The 20791-nt window shown below is 40.1% G+C and overlaps 1 protein-coding gene across 5 annotated transcripts in view; it reads right to left on the minus strand.

Annotated features, from left to right (window-relative positions):
• DIAPH2 (diaphanous related formin 2) overlaps positions 1-20791 on the minus strand; it is a 455139-nt gene that overhangs the window by 224991 nt on the left and 209357 nt on the right. The window lies entirely within an intron of this gene.

A 20791-nucleotide genomic window follows, 5' to 3' on the forward strand; every position in this document is an offset into this window, starting at 1 on the left:
TCAGCCCAGAAACATATTGGGAGCCAGCACAGTTGGCATCTCATAGGAGTAATATAATCATAACACCCAATTTGAGTTAATAATATAGCTGCTGTATTGTGCACTAATTGAAGCTTACAAACATTCTTCAAAGTCAGCCCCATGTATAGTGTGCTACTTACAGTAGTGTAACATGGATCTATGTGTGTGTATGTGTTAATACAATATAAGAATTAAATTTAGCAAACTGTACATGGGGGTTATCCCATTTTATCTACTTGCTCTAAAATGTTTCTGGTTGACTTGTAGTCTCAAGGTTATGAAATAGTGTTGAGCAATGAGAAAATAAAATAAATTGTGGAAGTTGATCTTACTATGCAATAGACTTACGTTTAAGATCCTAGTAGTATAATACCCCTCCTATGTTCATGGAGATTTAAAAATATAACAAGATACAAATGGACAGAGAGAATGCCTTAGAGGCAATTTTATTTCAGCTGTTTTTACCTGACATCCTCAGAAGTGCTTATCGCTGCTATCCAGATCCAGGCAGGATTAAGCCAATTCAACTCAAATGGATGTGTGCAGTAGATAGATTTTGAAAAACATGCCAAGTGGCTTTTTAAAACCTACATTTAATAGACTGTGTAGGAACGAAAAGTCCATATAACTAATAGTTGCTGGTAGTGAGAGACTCAAGAACGGTAAAATCATAAAAAATGAAATGTAAACCATCAAACCAAAAAGAAAAGAAAAAGCATTTACACTATCACTAAACAAAAAGTAGAAATACAAGAAAATAATAAAATAAGCTAGTTTAAATGTACCTTGTTTGATTTTAATAAACAAATAAATATATACCCAGGCAGAAACCATGTTAGTCTGTTATAGCAAAAAAGAGAGAGAGAATTGTCACAGATATCTTTGTTGTAATTCCATTTTACCACATAAGCTATCTTTCAAGATAAGTAGGCTCAAACGTTTACTTCATTTTGCATGCAAATTAAAAAAAACACACACATAAAACAGTACTGTCGGTGAGAATCTACCTAAACTGTGGAACATTCTTCTCCTGGAAGTCACCCGAATCCCTCGGATTCTTTGACTTTACACAGGAATTGCATTAAACCACAATATACTCTAATCATAGTTTTGAACTTCTAAAGGCAAACCTTGATTTGAAGACCTGCTTGCCCGTTCCCTTTTTCCATTGGCCTTTAGTAACAGAGATACAGACAGAAAGAAAGCAAAGCAAAGCAAGGGCAAGGTAGGGGGCAATTGTTCCTTAGAAGAGAGGGATTAGGGGAGAAAGTACAAGGTTGCATGGTTCAACAACTGGCAGTGTCACATCTACACAAGTCCAATGTAACTCAAATTTGAAGTTAAATGCATAGTAGCTATAATTCAAAATGTTTTCTGTTCTCGTAATATGATTTATATTTGGAGCTGCCATCTTGCCAGGAAATTAAAATGAAACACACCAAGTGTTTATGTGAAATCTATATTGCTCTGTGGTCTACTGTTTGTACAACAAGTCAAATTGTGCAGTGAACTAGAAAAATGAGCACAACTTAAATGGAATCCCATTCTAACAGCAAGCACTGTAATCAATTTTGCAGCACAAAATAGAGGAGCAAAACAAAGTGAAGCTTACTCACAAATTCATAGTACAGGGATGTGAAAAAATGTATCACTTTTTTTAAAAAAAAGATAAAACTGGCAAAATGAAGTGTTATCTTAATCTGAACAGTTATCAATGTACTTGTATCAAGTTTTATGGATCGGTCTTCCTTAAGGCAACCAATAGCCTTTTATATCTCCCAAAATTCATTCCTACCACTGAGCTGTGATACAAGGACACAATTACCTTACCATTGGCCTCCACCAGTGAACCATTAAAGTTGCTGTCACATTGTCAGCATAAAACCCCCACTGTTGAGGGATCATTAGTCAGGCTGTGGATCTGAAGGAAAATGAAGCATTCTACAGAAGTAAGATAATGTAATACAAACGCATAGATTAGGAAAAGGGTACAAAATAATATCCAAGAGTTTAGATATCCCAGTGAGCACAGTTGGATCAATAATCAGGAAGTGGAAGCTGCATCACACTACCCAGGCACTGTCAAGAAAAGGCTGTCCCTCAAAACTCAGCACTTGAACAAGAAGGAGACTTGTGAGAGAAGCCACAGAGAGGCCAACCATCACTTTGAAGGAGCTACAGAGTTCAACGGCTGAGAATGGAGTAATGGTGCACCAGTCAACCATATCAAGAGCTCTGCATAACACTGGCCTGTATGGGAGGGTGGCAAGAAAGAAGCTGATACTCAAAAAGTATCTTCTGAAAGCACATCTGGAGTTTGCCAGAAAGCATGAGACTGCCCCAGTTGCGATGTGGGAAAAGGTTTTGTGGTCAGATGAGACCAAGACAGAGCTTTGTGGCCAAAACTCAAAGCGCTATGTATGGCACAAACCTAATACTGCCCGTGCCTCAGGACACACCATCCCTACAGTGAAGTATGGTGGTGGAAGCATCATGCTGTGGGGATGCTTCTCATCAGCAGGGACTGGGCATCTTGTTAAAAGTGAAGGAAGAATGAATGGAACAAAATATAGGGAAATACTGCAAGAGAACCTGCTTCAGTCCACTAAAAAAACTGAAGCTTGGGAGGAAATTCACTTTTCAGAAGGACAATGATCCCAAGCACAAGGCCAAAGCAACATTGGAGTGGCTCAAGAACAAAAAGGTGAATTTCCTACAGTGACCCAGAATCTGTGACACTCTTTGAAAATTGTACTCCCACAAGCAAGCAACCTGAATGACCTCGAGCAAATCTGCCAAGAAGAATGGGCCAAAGTCCCTCCAACACTGGGTGCAAAGATGGTACATACCTACCCCAAAGGACTTAAAGCTGTTATTGCTATTGGCTCTACAAAATATTAATGTGTGGGGGTTGAATACTTATGCAAGCAACATGTTTCAGTTTGTTATGTTTCTTACAAACATTTCCCAACATAAAACCAATGTCACATTACAATAATTAATTTTGAGTTTCAGTGTTTCAAAATAAAATAACATACAGAACAAAATTCCAATGTACCATTTGGTAATTCAGTAATATGAAAGCAATGGTCAGGGGTTTGATTACTTTTTCAAGGCACTGCATACACACACACACACCAGTTGCAAAGCATTTTAACATCGAGGGTCACAGCCTGTTGGACTTTTCCATTACAGCGATAGAGATGCCAGCAGATGCAGCAGCATTGACCAAAAGGGAGAACTTTTGGATTTACTCTCTGGACACATTGGCACCAGATGGCCTGAACCTGGAGGACAGTACCACCACTACTTAGCTTCTGCAAATGAAGCCCCTCTGAGCATTCCATCCTCAAAGCTCTATAACTGCCACCTTGGTAACAGCATTTGTATGTTAGCAGCTGATGAAGGCGGAAGCTAAAACGTTTTGTTAATAAAAACCTCTGTTTGGTTAATCACAATTACGTTCATATGAACGTAATTGTGATTAACCAAACAGAGGTTTTTATTATATATATATAATCACTATGAACTCCTCCTGTCCCTGAACCATTTCCATTTCAGCTAATCAAATGAGAAACTACTACTTAATTTTAAGAATGGGTTTGCATGACAAAGTCATGAGCTGTTCCAGGCAGGGAGGAATGATTGAGCAATCTGCAGTACCTGCTCATGGCTTACTGTGACATGCAAACTGGTTCAGTATAAACAACTATGTGTTCCACAAGGTTAGAGAATTTTATAAAAAGAAAATGTATTATAGCCTAGCTCCCAACAAGTCTCAGTATGTGAAGATATACCTATGCAACAATTATTACATTTCAAAAAGAGCTAGGTTATTAACAGATTTTCAACATCTAAAATGTTTAAAATTTTATTTGTAATGCCTTAATAGATACATATTTTTTTAAAGGTTAAAGAAACAACTATTGCCTGCTACAAAACCTTCTGCATGAATTAATTTCACCACCTGACTCCTTGGGAAAGGGGATTTTGATGTTGTTGTTCGTAGCCTCATAAAGGTACTAATGACACTTTCATGGAATAAATGTGGAAAGGCGGTTGGGGGTGCAAGCACGTTTTGTACTGGCTTGTTTTGCTTTTATTATTATCATTGCCTTGTTTTGCCTTTTTAAAAGATGGCTAGGAATGGATTTGTTCACTGAATTAGGAAAAATAATGAGAGGCCGAATGCCATCTGATTAGAAAGCCCGTTACAAAGAATTTTATTTAAAACTGTCAGTGTAAAACTAAAGAGGGCAATATTGTTCCACAACAGTTTAATTAGCACTTCAGATTTTGTTTAGTTACCTCCCCTCCCCCAGCTTAAATGTGAAAGGACTGTTTCTTCCTCTCAATGCAAATCTTAAAAAGACAAGAGGAAAAATAGAGCACTTGAGTTCAAAAAGCCCTAGTTTAATAGTGGCACCACATTTATGCTTTTTAATTAAGGTGTTACAACATCCAGCCACTCACAGTATGTGGAAGGCCTGTAATAAGCATTACAGCTAAAAGGCAAAACCACAAAATTAAAGGATTACTGCTACTGACCTGGATATTTCCTGCCAGTTGTGGCTGCGTATTTAATACAACTATCTGAACAAAAATCAGCTGTAACCCTTTTATGAAAAGGATTCAAGAGTAGATAAAACTACAGCACTATCCCACGTTATGGGGGCCCTTAATTAAGTATTCAAGCTCCAACTTCTGCCAGATACCCCTCCATATAATTCTTCCCATTGCTCAACATAAGCCACACCTCCTGGTTAACTATACTAAAAGGGAGAACTAAGTCTATGTTATCATTAGTTATGTTTCTGCTGCCTCTTTACAAAAGAAAATGGCCAAAAACCTTCAGCCATAACCTTTTGTTCTTTCTATGCTTGTAAGTGGAGAGATTCGGAAATGGAAATATCTCCTAATGGCTGGTTCATGTGGGAAAAAAAAATCTCCCAGGGATGCAGTATCAACTGATGATAGTTTATTCCTTTTACAAATCAAATTCCACTTGACCAGTGAAATCTCTCCACTAGTCCATCTCCAGACTGTGACAAAATAGCTTCCACGGGGGCCACATCTTGTCCTGGTCTGGAACCTATCCTCCTGCCAAAGACTTAATTGCACAAGGGATTTTCCAGAAATTTGTTCATTGCTTTCACATCTCAATGTTGGACTCTCAAAAGGCAAAGAGACCAACTAGGCTGAAGCATTTTTTTTCTTTTCTACTGATATTCTACCCCTCTGCAGTCCTCCAGGTACATCTGAGTTGGACACAACCCTTTCCTGCCAATTCTGCACCTGGAGTTTAAGCATGTGCCCATCAGGGTTGTTTTGGATCCTGGCATCCAAGTATAAGTTAAATGTTAAAACAGTAAGGCTGTTCCACCAGACTCATGCACATAAGACTCTAAAACAGCTGGAACCCACTGGTTGTTATAAGAGGCTCTCATTAACAGGAGGGAGTATCTGACCAAACCAAAAGCATGTGAGGTGGGGGAGGTAGGCAGCTAGAAAGCAAAGCTGAGCTAGAGACCAGCCAGGCATATAGCCACAAACAGCCAGGATGGAAAGATTCAGAATTCAGGGAGGGAAGGAATTAGCCTTCCCAGAAGCCTTCTAAAACTGTATAAAGCAGGAAGGACATAGTAGGAGACACCTCAACTTTTGTAATACAAACATATGGTAGAGGTGGGTAGAGAAGTCAGTCAATCAAACTATTTCCTCCTCAAACATTCAGATGTGGCGGGGATAGAAAACAGAGGAATTTCTTCCCACACACATGTACAGTGTTTAATTAGAATAGTCATATTCACTAGATGGTCAAGAAGTAGCTGTCTTCCCATATTGCTTCTTTTTTTAAAAAAAACACTATTATTAACAATTTATTAATCACCTTCTACACAATCACCTCAAAGCAATGTACAATAAAAACAGCACCACGCAGAAAAACCTCAGTTAAAATAGCAGATATATTTTAAAAAAGAACAAAAAAACCCCACAAACTCAACACCCATGGCAGAGACCCATTCGTCCAGATGGGAAAGCCCATCAGAAGAAAAACAGTTATTTCTGGAAAATGCAGATAATGGGTGCCTGTAGTATCTCAACACGACTGTTACTCCACAAAACAGGGACAGCAACACTGAAAGCCCTGCTTTGAGTTAGTGTGGAGTGGGCTCCTAATAACTTTGCCTTATCTTTCTTATCTGGAGACAGTGGTCTTATCTCTCATCACTATTTCTAGTTTAAGATCCATCTCCTGAACCCAAGCAGGGAATAGGGTAATTTGAAAGGGGTTGGGAAAGGGGAGAGTCTGCAGGGGAAGAATAGCTGCAAGGAGAGTGATATTTCATCCAGACATATCTTGTTTAACCCATGCCCAGTCTTTCACTTATCAAGAACCAGCCAGCTAATCTTATCAGCTACAATCAGTGACCCTGCAAAGACTCTTCTTCAAGCAAAAACCTTTAGTTCAATTAAACTTTGCCTCAACATTTTTTTAAATGCCAGAATTAGTTTTTAAAAATGGGGAAAAATTAGAATTGCCAGATTTTCACTCCGGTTTTCACCTGAAGACTTTGGATTTTGGGGTCCTCTCCGGGTCTCCAGGTGAGTCACCCCAATCTCTGGATTCTCAGCTTTCATTTAAAAAATCCATAAGTTTCTACACAGTCTGGTTCAAGAAATATACACCAAAACATCAGCTGCTACCCCTGCTTCTGTTAATTGAGCTTGTAGCTGGCTGCTCTAACCCTGCTCTTTCAACTTTGTACCCAGTAAGTGAAGTCAGAGTTGTTATTGACAAGGAATTTGTTGAAGTCCAAGCAATAGCTAGAACCCATTTGCAAGGCCAGAAAACTTGTCTTTTCCTGCTTGTCTGAAAATCTCATAAACTGAGTAAGTTTACAGCTTTCAGCAGTAGTAAAAGTCCCTTTCTCTATGTGTGTAGGCGATGTAGAACAAAAAATCACAGCAGGATCTTGGTAGGCAATTGTTTACTGTAAACAATTTCAGTTATGACTATAATAAAAGTATACAATGCAGGGTTTTAAAAATTACTTTAAATAGTGTATTATATATTTTATCTTTCAAATAATTTTTGAACAGAAATGTAAAAGAAGTATACATGCATCTTATGATATCATTACAATGTGTTATACTTTTTCTAATTATGAGGAGTCAAACAAGTTTACATTTTCCTGTGCTGTTGAAGAGGGACTTTTATTTGTCTAATTCATAGCCTGTTTTGAAAACTTGCAAAGCTACGAAGCTTTAATCCTCTACTGGCTTTTCTAGGAGTAAAGCTGTAATGCTAATCCCACATACCAGGAGTAAACCCCACTGAATTCAGCAGGACTTACTTTTGAGTAGATATGGTTAGGATTGTGCTGTAAATCAATGGGACGCTTGCGTGAACATAGTAAAGGATTGTGTTTGTGTTGTAAATCTTTATCTGCCCTCTTTACAGGTTGTGTAAATAATAAGCATCTCTGACACTCATGTTTCTATAAATATTTATTCATACTATGTCCATATAAGTGTCTGATTTCACACTATGGTTGTGGATTATTATTTCCTCTACATTTTAAGTGTGCCCTCCTTCCTTGGAGTTGTCATGGTCCCCACTCTGTTGTTTTCACCCTGAGAGACAGATTAGGCTGAGAGATGGTGAGCAGCCCATGGTCACCCAGTAAACTTTGTAGCTGATTTCCATGGGGGGGGGAATTAAAACAATTTATATGCAGGCAAAGTTTATAAAGTAGATGCACACAATACATTTAAAGCACATTCAACTTGCATTTTAAGCCCATGACTTCCCCCAAAGAATCCTGGGAAGTGTGGTTTCCCCAACAGTTATAGTTCCCACCACCCTTAATAAACTACAGTTCTCATGATTCTGTGGTGGGATTCATGTGGTTCAAATGTGTGCTGAATGTGTTTTAAATGAGTTGTGTGGATCTACCCTAGGTATGCTGTGCATTCATTAATGAATTGAAAAGAACAATTTTAAAAGATACTTTTTTAAACAGGGGAAAGACTGTAGCTCAGTGGTAAAGCACGAGCTTTGCATGCAAAGTTCAAAATTCAATCTCTGGAAAAGACTATTGCCTGGAATCCTGGAGAGTCAATGCTAGTCCATCTCATCAGTACTGAGCTAGATGGTACCAAATGACCTGAGTTGGTATAATGTAGATCCCTTTGTTCCTAAAAGAGGGAAGAGAGCCAAGGGCCACAGTGACTCCAACATTTATTTATGTATTTTATTTACAACATTTATATACCACTTTTTTTGTAAAAAAAACCTCAAAGTGGCATAAAGACAATAGATAAAGACAATAACAATAACATTATTGGCAAAAACAGTTAAAGACAGGTATTTAAAAACATTCAAAATATTAAAACCAATAATGAGTTAAAAACAGATAACAAACATAATAGCTTCTATGTACCTGGGTAGGCTTTCCCAAACGAGAATGTTTTTAGCAGGTGCCAAAAATAGTACAATGAAGGCTGCTGCCTAATGTCAGTAGGCAGGAAGTTCCAAAGCGTAGGTACTGCCACACTAAAGGACTGGTTTCTTATAAGAGCAGAACAAGTACTATGTGGCACCTGTAACATGGAAAGCACACCTTGAACTTGGCCTGATAGCAAATCAGCAACTAGTGCAGAGTTCAGGGCAGAGGTATTATGTGCTGATAAGGTCTCATTCAATTGTGCCACAATATCCTGCAGTCTATAGGTCAGGTTGTGCTGCATGGGGATTTCTGTAACCTTGACTTACTGGATGCCAGGATTCTTTTGGTTTTTGGTTAGGAATGCTGACTAGTTGTGAGATGTTGAGTTTTCTGTCTTACTCAAAGGAATCTTATTGTGGTTGGTATGGTATTGCATTTAGGAAATCTTCACTGTCTTTTTGTTTTTGTTTTTCTATTTGCATTTCATTTACCTCTGACCTTACTCCCTTACATCCATAGCAGCAACAACAGTGGTTCCATGTGGTCAGCTCAACCCCCTTAAACCCACTGATGATGCACCTTGTTATTTGCCTAATGGTTTGTTTCTTCCCCAACAGTGGTAAAAGAGAATTCACAACTGGTGAGTGTGGCTTCAATTGCTGTTGCTCCCAAGCTACTGCCTGTGAAGGTTGACCAATCCATGTGTGTCTTCTCTCTGTCAATTATTACTCACTGGATTGGGTTGGCTGTCAAAGTGAGTTTATAGCAGCCCACAAGGAAGGCAGAAAAGAGTAGAGATTCTTCTTAACTCTTACTCATTTCTCAAACCTCTCTCTGCACTGCAGTTAAGAATCAAGTCTGTAAATAGTTTGGAGCAGCCATGGTAAAAGGCAGGCAGGCCATTCCACGCAGGGGGTTGCCAACCCTGCTTTGATATCAATATCTTTGCAGAGGATCCCTAGTCAAGCTTTACCAACACCACAATCCTAACCATATCTACTCAGAAGTAAGTCCTGTTGAGTTCTATGGGGCTTAGTCCCTTAGTAAAGTGTGTTTAGAATTGCAGTCTTCAGGGCATCCATCTAACACTAAGCTACAACACTAGGCTCCCTTCTTCTTTCAATGGTGTTCTGGTGACTGGCCTGCCTGAGGGCACTTAAGCCCTTCTTGCCAGAAGTAAGTAGGCTAGATTAAATGTTCCTTATCCAGGCTCCCTAAACCGGTGAGAAGGAACAGCTTCATTTCACTTCAGCTGGACCTGGGAACACCTTCATCTAGCTAAGATTTCTATCTTAATTTCCAACGAGAGTTTTTTTTTAACTTTTTAATTTTTACAGAAAAAGAAAGATCTAAGAACATAAGATCATAAGAACATAAGAAGAGCCTGCTGGATCAGGCCAGTGGCCCATCTAGTCCAGCATCCTGTTCTCACAGTGGTCAACCAGGTGCCTGGGGGAAGCCGGCAAATCTCAGTCTACACTGACTCCAGAAAAATAGACAGCAATCACAACAATAAAAGAAGAAATTTCACGGACATACTGCTTATGGGTAATGGAGTATACTATATCCTTTTACACTTATTGCTGTCGATAATCTAAGTCCCTTTCTATTCCTCCCATATAGTAACAAAAAATTAAACAACTAAACTAATTAACTGACTAAATGAACCCTGCAAAGGAAGCCATACAGGTAAGTATTTAAAGAGGTATTAAAGCTGTCAAATGCTATGTATCCAGTGATTTGCTATATGTTGGGAGCTAGACCATCATGTTGCTGAAACTGCTGAGTGGGACATAACATTATCAAATACCATTCATTTCTTAACATGCATCGGCACCAAGCAAAGATTGATACTATAATACTGTAAAGGTGATCAAACATTTCATATCCGTACATATTGTGCTGGAGGGAGCATAATATTAGCATCATCATTAACAAAACAAATGAAACTATACCATTCTCCTATAAAACAGTCAGTTTTTACTTACCCCCTCAATACTTTTAATTTAGCAGTGATTTTTTTCCGCCACAGCCAGTTTCCAGATTTTTAATGCCAATAATCAACTGTGGATCCAAAAAGGTTCCTCCAGAACCTGGCTAGGGTTAATCGAGCAGATTTCTTGTTTGTTTGTTTGAGTGGTATACTCTAAGCAATTGTGTTTGATGCTTAATGTATCATGCTTAATGACATCACTAGGGCCCACCCAGAGCTTGGAAAAGTTACTTTTTTGAACTACAACTCCCATCAGCCCCAGCCAGCATGGCCACTGGATTGGGCTGATGGGAGTTGTGGTTCAAAAAAGTAACTTTTCCAAGCTCTGGGTCCACCCCCATTGCATCATTAGGGTCCATAGCTGTGAAATCACTAGGGCTCACCCCTGAAATCTCAGGGTTTGGGATGCTTCCAACCTGGCAACTCTAGAAAAAATGTATTTTTAATCATTTAAATGTTTTGTTACTTATTTTTCTTCCTACTTCGTCAATCATTTTTACTCTTTCGAGGATTTCCATAGCAATGTCAACAAAAAAATTGAGAAACAGAACTCCAATTAAGAAATCAGACACATTCGCTCGTTCTTATGATTTCTTTATATGTGCTGCCTGCACATTCATAGCAACAAAATTAAACTTAATTAGCATTAAAGTATTCTGAACAGAGCATTCTTTGAAGTCAGCTAATACCCTAATACTGTATATCAAAAGTTTATATTGAACAAATAAACTTGGAGTTCCTTGCTGACACTTATATGCTGAGGAACTCTGAAATGTCCACTCATGTTTTCTCTGTGGATGTCACTGAATGTCACTTACATAACAATGCACCATTGATTACAGTTCCTTTACTGAATATTTCTTAAGATATTAATTAGTTTTGCCCTTATTTTCTTGCCTCTGCATTTAAATACATGATGACTCAACAATTGCAACAGTTAATTGTTACTCAACAATTTAAGCCATTTTGGGGGGGGGGGAGATTTCCTAAATGTTTTTAATTCAATGCCCTGGCTCCATAGCAGAAAATATAAAGGGGAGGGAGACATACAATTACCAAATATAGCCCACTCAGAGATGCAATAAACTTATAAAAAGCCAAACCCTGCCACATTCTTTTTGCCCATTTATAAAATCAAAATATTAAACATTTTATTTCTGCAGCAATGGCTATCACCACCACACAGCCTCACACTACATTATTTTAATAATGCTGGACTATTATTCACTTCCATTAACAAGACAAAAAGGATAGGACTATTATTATTCCCTCCCAAAGGGGTAGGCATATTATTCTATTGCAGCTAAAACAAACTTGCTGCACCTTACAGACTAACATACTTATTATGACATCTGCTTTCTTGGAAAAGAGTTCACTTCACTGAATGCATGAAATGTTATTCTCAGTTGGCAGGCATGTACATAGGCTGTGTACACACCATACATTTAAAGAACATCCTCTTCCCAAATAATCGTGGGAACTGTAGTTTACCCCTCAGTGAGCTATAATTCCCAACACCCTTAACAAAATAAAGTTCCCAGGATTATTGGGGGAGACGGGGAATGTGTTTTAAAAGTATGATGTATACACAGCCATAGTCCGGGAGAGACTGTAAACAGTGGAATAATATGGCAATTAAATGTAAACAAGAACACACTGTTATTAACAGCTTTGGAAAATTGTTGAAGAAGCAAGATACAAATTATTTGTTTTATTCTGGAGCATTTCTACACTATTTCAGGATGGTTCACAATAAAATACAACATCACAAAAAAAGGAGCTAAAAGCACTTAAAGCCAGGTAGACAGGCAGACAGACATTTTTAACAAACCAAAACCATCTTCTATGTACTATTTCTCAAACCTTAACTGATGAAAATATTATGAATAATGTAAATACATGAAAGCACACATCAGGATGCCTGCACATAAATGTATCATCATTTATTTACAATGTCCCCCAAAACCGTTGTTAGTTAACATGTGCTGTCCAATAAGCAATCCATACATGAGAAAGACAAAAACAGACTGTTGGTCTCACCTGAAAGGTGGTTTTCCCGGGTACCCTCCCATCAAGTGGGCTGTAGCACTGCCTGGTGTCTGAAGGCAGGAATGCAGAAGTGTCAAGACCTGGGCTGCTCCTTCCAGTCCTCCTCAGTTCATTCCAGATGAGGCCAAAGGAAGACCTCTTGACAGAAGTCACATACAGAGCATACGAAACAATGAAAGAAACAGACCACTGCATGAACAAAGGAGCAGCCATAGCCAGGAAAATATATATAACAAGGTATGGACTCAGGAAAATATTATGCATTCAAACTAACAAGGAAAGCTTTAGCACTAAGAACATATAAGAAAGTTAATAAGCAAAACTAATAAAACAAACAAGAACACACAGGCAGCCCCTATCAGGAAGGGTCATGATGGCATGATATCTGGGAAAACCACCTTTCAGATGAGACCAACAGTCCATTTTCCCCAGGTACTAAGCCATCAAGTGGGATGTATCAAAGCAGCCCTGGTAGAGGGGTCCACACCGCTGCCTAAACATGAGCTACTACTTGTTGCAGGACACACCTCCCAAATGAGGCATCACCAGAGACATAATGGTCTACCTTATAATGTTGAATGAACGCGTCTGAGGTCAACCATACCGCAGCTTTGCAAATGTCTGTGAGAGGGACATTCATTGCAAATGCCCTCAGTTCTAACCAGTTCATGCTGTGGCCTCTCTCCAACACAGATCAAGTGCCTTGAGTGAAGCGACAGTTGCAGTGTGGCACCCAGCTGAGAGAACTGTCATCTGTTGTGATCAAAGTCCTGTCTGGCTCTCAGAATGGTGACCCCTTCTAGAGATTCTGAGTTGATGACCACCACCGGAAGGAAGACAACAGTGAGGGGGAAAGATGAAGTTCACAGTATGTGGAACTGGCAATAACCAACTGAAAAGGTAATAAGGCCCATTGGAGCAGTTAAGCGGGATGACAAGCCCAAGGAACAATATGAATGGTTGACGCAAACACGCCCAGAGCTTTTGCAAGCAACATGACACCAGCCACTTTGCTGCACATCAGAAGGCATGCCATGTCTTTGATTGCTGCAATCTGTTCCGGAGATAGGAAGACTGTGGCTCAAGTTGTGTCCAGAATTGCTCCCAAGTGCTGAAGCTGCTGAGTAGGGAAGATGAAGATATTACTCTTTTTGACATTGACCAAAACCCATGGTGGTCTCTCAGGGTTGTGAGAGTAAGATGCATATGAGTCATGCCTTGTTCACGGAGTCTGCCTGGACCAGAAGGTCATCCAGATATGGGTAGATGCGAACATCCTGGAGGCAGAGATGGACAACCAAGGTAACCATCACCTTTGTTAACACTCTCAGGGCTGATGAGAGACCGAAAGGCAGGACCTGGTGTTGGCTGAACACAAACCTCAGAAATTGTCTGTAGGCCAGACAATAGGAACATGGATATATGCCTCTGTCAAATCAAAAGATGCCAGAAAGTTCCCTCCTATACCACCTATATGATTGAGGCTAGAAACTCCATTTTGAAGTGACGGTATCTCACAAGCCTGTTTATGAATTTGAGGTCTAGAATGGCTCTACCGGAGAGATCTCTCTTGGGAACTGCAAACAGCATTGAATAACCACCACGTGGCATTTGGCAGGTGGAACTGGTCCTTTAACTGCTATGTCCAGAAGATGTTGTATGGCTTCCTCCATCACCATACATATCTCTGGAGAGTAGGACACATGGGAGGGCAGGAACCTGTTTGGGGGAGGCTGCAAAAACTCTTATCACATAACCATAGGCTATCAGATCCCTTACCCAAGAGTCCATAGTTATGTGTTGCCAACTCTGGGCGAAGTGGAATAATCTGCCTCCAACCGGAATGGAAGAAGAGGGACCTGCCCTGCCCTGTTGCTGTGAATGGCCATGGAAGCACTGCTTGGACCAGGACCCCTTGGAAGGCCAAAAGTCATAGCCACTTCTTTCAGAATACATTCCTCAAAATGGCTGAAAGGAACAGTATGGAGCAAACCTTCTAAATGGTCTCCAATCCTCTTTTTTTATTTGTGGCTAAAACAGGCTTCTGTTTATCTTTAGGATCCACCAAGACAGATTTGAGAGCCTCCTCTCCAAAGAGCATGGTGCCTGTATATGGAGCAGTAGAATGACTGACTCAGGCCATGGTATCAGCATCCAAATGAAGGAGCCAGAACATCCTCCTTGCCACCACCCCTATAGAGATAGCACGAGCTGCAAGCAGTGTTGCATCGGCTACAAAAGCTGCTGACTTGTGAAGCTTCAACAGGGTTCTTCTTAGTTTGACGGGATCCGGACTGAGATTGTCTAAGAGCTTATTGAACCAGATCATGGAAGTGCTGGTGAATATGGACGCAGCACAAGAGGTTCTGATGGAATAGGCCATTGCATTGTGGTTTTTCCAGAGTGCAAAATCAAATCTCCATTCAGACAAGTCCTTAAGTTAGGAGTCCCCTTCTATCAGAAGGAGAGATTTGGTTACTAAACTGGAAATTGGTTCATCAACTGCCCGGATCTGCAAACAATTCATGAAGTCCAAGGAACAATATTTATTAGCCAAGGCGGAGACTCTTCTAGCATGTAGAGGCCAAGCCCATTCTTCCTTTGCCAACTTGTCTAGAGGGTCGGGAATGGGAAGTGAGTAGATCACAGACTTGGGGGTCCTCAGCACCTTGGTGCTCTTAACTGGAGGAAGTGTGGGTTCAGATGGAGCTGACTGAAGGCCCAGGTTGTCCAGTATCCTGCGAAATAGCGACAAGAAATCAGCTGACTCAAAGAGGTAGTGAGAAGAATCCTCTTCCACTTCAGACTCACCACTCCATTCATCAACCTTGCATTCTGGCAATATGGGTGCATCAACTGGGTCCGTCTCATTTCCTCGAGCTCTGCCTCTGGAGATGTCAAATAGATTTGGAGACAGCACCCAAGTTCCCTCTGAATGATGGTGAACAACAGAGGAAACAGTAGAGGTTCTGGTGTGAGTTGTCAGAGGCGGTTGAACATGGGAAAGTGGAGAAGGTTGGATGAGTGGCTGTGCTGGGGGTTATGCTTGCAGAAAGGAGCCCAGGAATACATCCTTCAGCTGAGAAACATACTCAGGAGTCTACTGCAGACCTAGCAAGGGAATTTGTGCAGGAGGCAGAGTGCCAAGTTTTGGAGGTGCAGACACCAAGGGCACCTGTTGTGGGGGTGATGCAACTGCCATGTCTAACAGATGAACCAGAGCAGAAACTCACCCCAATATGCCAGTATTAGAGGCCTGAACCCTGGGCTCAAAAACAGGCTGACTGGAAGTAGGAGGCAGGAGCAACTGTCGAGCTGGCAAAGCAGGTGCTGGTTGCTGTTCAGGAAAACCATCAAAGTCTTCATCCGATGACACAGATGGAGAGTGAAAAAGCACTGCTCTTGACCTGTAACAGGTACTTCTGAGCATGACCCATCCTCAGCACTGATGACAGTAGTGAATGACACTTCCAGAGAGCTAGGAACAGTCACATACCATGCCTGCCTAGCAGCAAGCTGAGTGGAAGCATGCTTGGTCTTAGTGGTAGCTTTGGAGTGCTGTTTAGAGATTTTGTGCTTTGACGGCTTGGATCTCAGGCTTGAACAAGATTTGTGTAGAGGCCATGTAGTCATGCCTTGCTGTTCCCCAACAGAGAGTTGGTCAAGGGAATCCACCATTGTAACTGAGCCCAAAATGGTATAAACACACATGGTAGAGGGGTGGGGTAACTGAAGTATAACACATGCACTGTAGGAGGGGTGTGGTGATTCTGGAGCAAAGGCACACATACACAGTAGAGGGGAGCAGTGCAGCCCCAACTATAGGAGAGAGTCCACTAATAATAACCTTCTTGTTTCATTCTCTCTGTGTGTATACACCCACAAATAATATATGTATATACTATATATACTATATAGTATACTCAGTGTGGTGTGTGTGTGTGTGTGTGTGTGTGTGTGTATAACATTACTCCCAGCCTTCTATGCAAAGAAGAAGGGGAAGGAGAAAAACACAGGAAAACAGGTAACAGTGAAGAAGATCAGAGGTACAGAAGACCTAACCAAAATTTAAAGGGGGGAAAAAGCAGGAAAAATTTATCCAAACAAAATGGCAACTGTGGAAAAAAGGATGGGAAGCATGACAGTGGAAAAGTCGTAAAGGCCTCTGAAAGGACTACCACCCCTCAGCAGCAGCAGCAGCAGCCGGGAGCCACAAGCTCCAAGCAAAGTTAGTTACCCCTGAGGCGAGACTGTTTAATATTGCTACTGCTGCCTCAGCAACTGTGCTGCTAGCTGCCTCTAGCTCTGAGGCCTGTCTCGCTGCTGCAAACTCTGGGAAGAGGATGGGGCACCTGTTGACATTGCGGTGAAGACCCAAAGTCACAGCCACAAGCTCTGGGCAACAAAACAACTCTCTGGGACAGACGGGGCCCAGAGTTGCAGCCGCAAGCTAGAAGCCTCCACAGTCTAGAACTGAAGCCCGGAACTGAAGCCGCAAGCTCCGGGTAAGAAGCAAGACAAGCTACAGGACAACAGCCACAAGCAAGGGAGAGCCAGCCGCTGTTTGTAATCAGCTTGCTAGCTGCAGTCTGCAATAGCAAGCCCAAAGTGGAAGGGGGGAGGGAAAAGGGGGAAAGCCTCCAGTGGGGCTGCCGCCGCAACCCAACTGTTAGGAAGGAAGAAAGGGAACCTCCCCAGGGAAGTCCCACTAAAATGGGGAAAATCAATACAGAAACCACCACTAGCAAAATAACACAAACACACCCTTCCACACAACCACTACATCTCACACGAACAGAGACTCACTAGCACACATTGACAGAGATTAGCAGAGCTAAGGCTGCAACAAAATGCCCACAGACGAAGGCAGAAATGAACTGAGGACGACCAGAAGGAGAAGCCCGGGTCTTGACTCTTCTGCATTCCTGCCTTCGGACATTAGGTAGCACTACAGCCCACTTGATGGCATGCTGCCTGGGGGAAAAGGAGATATATGTTGATGTCATTGACATCTCCCATAAGGAATAATTTTAGTATTTCCATGGATAGATCTACAGATAACAGTCACATTAAGGCTGAATAGGCATTATTGTGTTAGTTTTACTGATTATAATGGTAGCACTTCTCTCCCGATTTCTAACATTCCTTTCACACTCGAGTACTTGTTGCATTATGGAACTGTGGCTTTTTGACCAATATACAGCCATGTTGTACTAAATTTAATTAACACTAGTGGGCATGGTGTGTCACAGCAATAAACATCAGTGGACATGTCACTATTCTCCCACCCTTTCTGTGCATGTGCATGTTTGTTCCTCCATGATTTACCTATGAAAACAGAAGAACTGTATGCTGGTATACAGCCCCAAATTTCATCATTTTACTCCTGCAATTTTCTAGGTCATGGGGTTGCAAATAGATTTTTTTCTGGAAGCAATTAACATGGAAATGAGTGCTAAATTTCCACTATATTCTACCAGACTTCCAGAAATGACTTTTATGTCATATGAAAGATCAAATACAATGTGGAAATTAGTAGGTAAGGAAACGTAGGGAAAAAGGAATAGATAGCCATCTGAATGCAGCCCAAATAATCCACTATTGAGTAAGGGGCACAACCATTACACCCATCTAAACTAATGTATACTCTGCCACACTTTATGTCTGTGTTTATTGCTAATATGACCAATCTAATTAATATCTTCTGAAGAAATGCAATATGTTATCTGCTGCCAAAACTATACCAACAAAGAGGTAGTATCAAACTAAAACAAGAATTAACAGCACAAGCAGAATCAAACAAATTACCAGATGACACCCTAATGGTAAACTATACTATCACAAGTAGTACAACAAAATATGACAGTATGTCCTCATTCTCCAATTGTGGGGAACCTTTGGTCCTCCATATGTTGCTGAAGTACATTGGCCATTGGCCATGCTTGCTTAGGGGCTGATGGGAGTTGTAATTCAGCAACATCTGGAGGGTCAAAGGTTCCCCACACCTGATTTAACAGAACTGCTCCTAATTCAGGGTTCCAGCTAACGGTTAGTTCACTATTAGTTCACTATTAGAGGGTGTGGTATATCCACACTGCTCCGTGATCACGGCTGGCAACACTTCTGTGGTTTGGGGACAATATGCTAAGTCTGAGGAGTGTATCTACTGTCACAGCAAGCTGTAGCATTATTAGTTTTCCACGCAAAGAAATCCACTCTCAGTATCTTTTTTCCCACTTTTCTTTTTTCTCTAAACCTTCATAGCATTTTCCAGAAAGGGCTGAAATAATTATGTGTCTGTTTATTTTTCACTTGAGTAAGCTTGTAGGTACGCACTACAAGGTTTTGCTATGAAAGGTTTTGCTATGAATTAAGAACAGATTATTGAAGATTCTGGGACATATATTATTTGCTATCTCAATCCTCCTGACCTTTCCGTATTCAAATCTGATTTTCATTCTGCTCGTACAGGACAGTTTAGCTCTTAAGTGTCATCTGAAATATAAGAACTTTTTTGTCCTTTTGTTCTGATTGCCCATGTGATTTTTATATCCTTTTAAAAAGCATATGCAGAATAAAATATTTTGTAATTTATAATGCCCAAGATTTTTTTTAAAAAATATTTTCCTGCAGATATACACAGTTAATTTTGTATAAAAGCCCTGAGATCATCTTCAAAGGCTCTCTTCCAGATACTTCCCCCAACTACAATACTGCAAGTGACTGAGGAAAGAATATTTTTTGTTGGAGGTGCCCTATTTGTGGAAAGCTCTCACCAGGAAAGCTTACTCGGTGTCCTCATCTTTTCAGCATAAAGCAGATGTCAAGGCTTTTTAAAAAAACATTTTAAAACTGAACCAATTAATCTGATGTAGATTTGTTACTTTTTAATTTGTGTATTTTGTCTTTTATATTGCTGACTGCTTTACTGACATGTTTAGCATAAGCTGTCTTGGAAAACTATATTTGAAATGAGGAGAATGTAGAAATTTCTAAATAAATAAAATATAAATGTGACAATACCTTAGGGGATTTATTAATATTATAATATAATAAAAACCATAGGTATTAAGTTAGTATATTACATCCTAGTCTTTTTATAGTATGCAATATAATATGCTTAGCAATCTTATGTGTCTGCATTTCCATGTGACTCCTTCCTTCTGAAGAAAATGATATTTGACTTCTGCCATAGAATGATGTGATTAGCTACAACACAAAAATATCGTAAGAAATAGTTAATGTTTCCTTCTTCTCAAACATGCAAGACAAGGGAATGCCCCACATGATCAAACTTCTGAAAAAAATAGTGTATAGAGGACCTTAAGATTTGAGTTTTGTTATAAAAGTACAGAATAATTATGCTGCTTATCAGTTAATGCTGTTTATAGAAAACTTAATCTTTTATCTTATAAAAAGGAACAAATTTAACTGAAACAAAACCCATTTTAGATTTATGCAAAAAATTAGGATTAATAGGGATTTAAGATCCATTCATAAATCTTTCCCCCTCCTACTGATGCAATGGTTTTAATTAAATTTCACCAACCCTTTTGGTTTAATCCCTTGAGCTGACCTCTCACACACTAGAGGTTTTAAATCAAACTGCATAAAATCCTCAAAGCTGCAACTTAAAGTGTTAGCCACAGGAGAAAACCAATAAAGGATTTATCAAACATGTCTAGTAAACCAGTAAGGCTTTGCAAAAGAGAATTTTTTATAAGTTAAAAAAAGAGAAGAACCTCCAAAATTACTACGTAGACTAATAAGTTAACAAGGATGTATCAAAGCCATGTTTAGCATTAATCTGATCACCTAGCCCTTACGTTGTTTCCGATCTTTCTCTTCTTTTTAATATATAGAGAAACTCATATTCGGCAAATTATCACTATGCAAAATACATCATTTTTGTCAAAGTCTAGTAAAATTATCATTGTGAATTCTGGGATATGCAGCTATTACTCAGTTTGCTCTGATACAAATCACTATAGTCTGGATCTAAAGAACTGTGAGTGGAAGGAATATAATGACTAGGACTGTTCTGCACACTGGGACCACGGAAATGTGTGTGGTCCTGGAGAGGAGTTTACAACCACTTTACTCCTCTCCGGTCTTTTTTTTTTTTTACTCCCATGTTGTGCTGAACTAGCCAAGGTTTGGCTTAGTGTGTCGTCCAAACATGGGCTTATGGTTCTCTCCTTGCGAACCAATTACACAGTTGCCCAGTGTACATCAGAACCCCTACACGTGAGCACCCACTTATATGTAGTGATTC

This window comes from Rhineura floridana, chromosome 16, assembly GCF_030035675.1.
Source record: "Rhineura floridana isolate rRhiFlo1 chromosome 16, rRhiFlo1.hap2, whole genome shotgun sequence".
Taxonomy (NCBI): domain Eukaryota; kingdom Metazoa; phylum Chordata; class Lepidosauria; order Squamata; family Rhineuridae; genus Rhineura; species Rhineura floridana.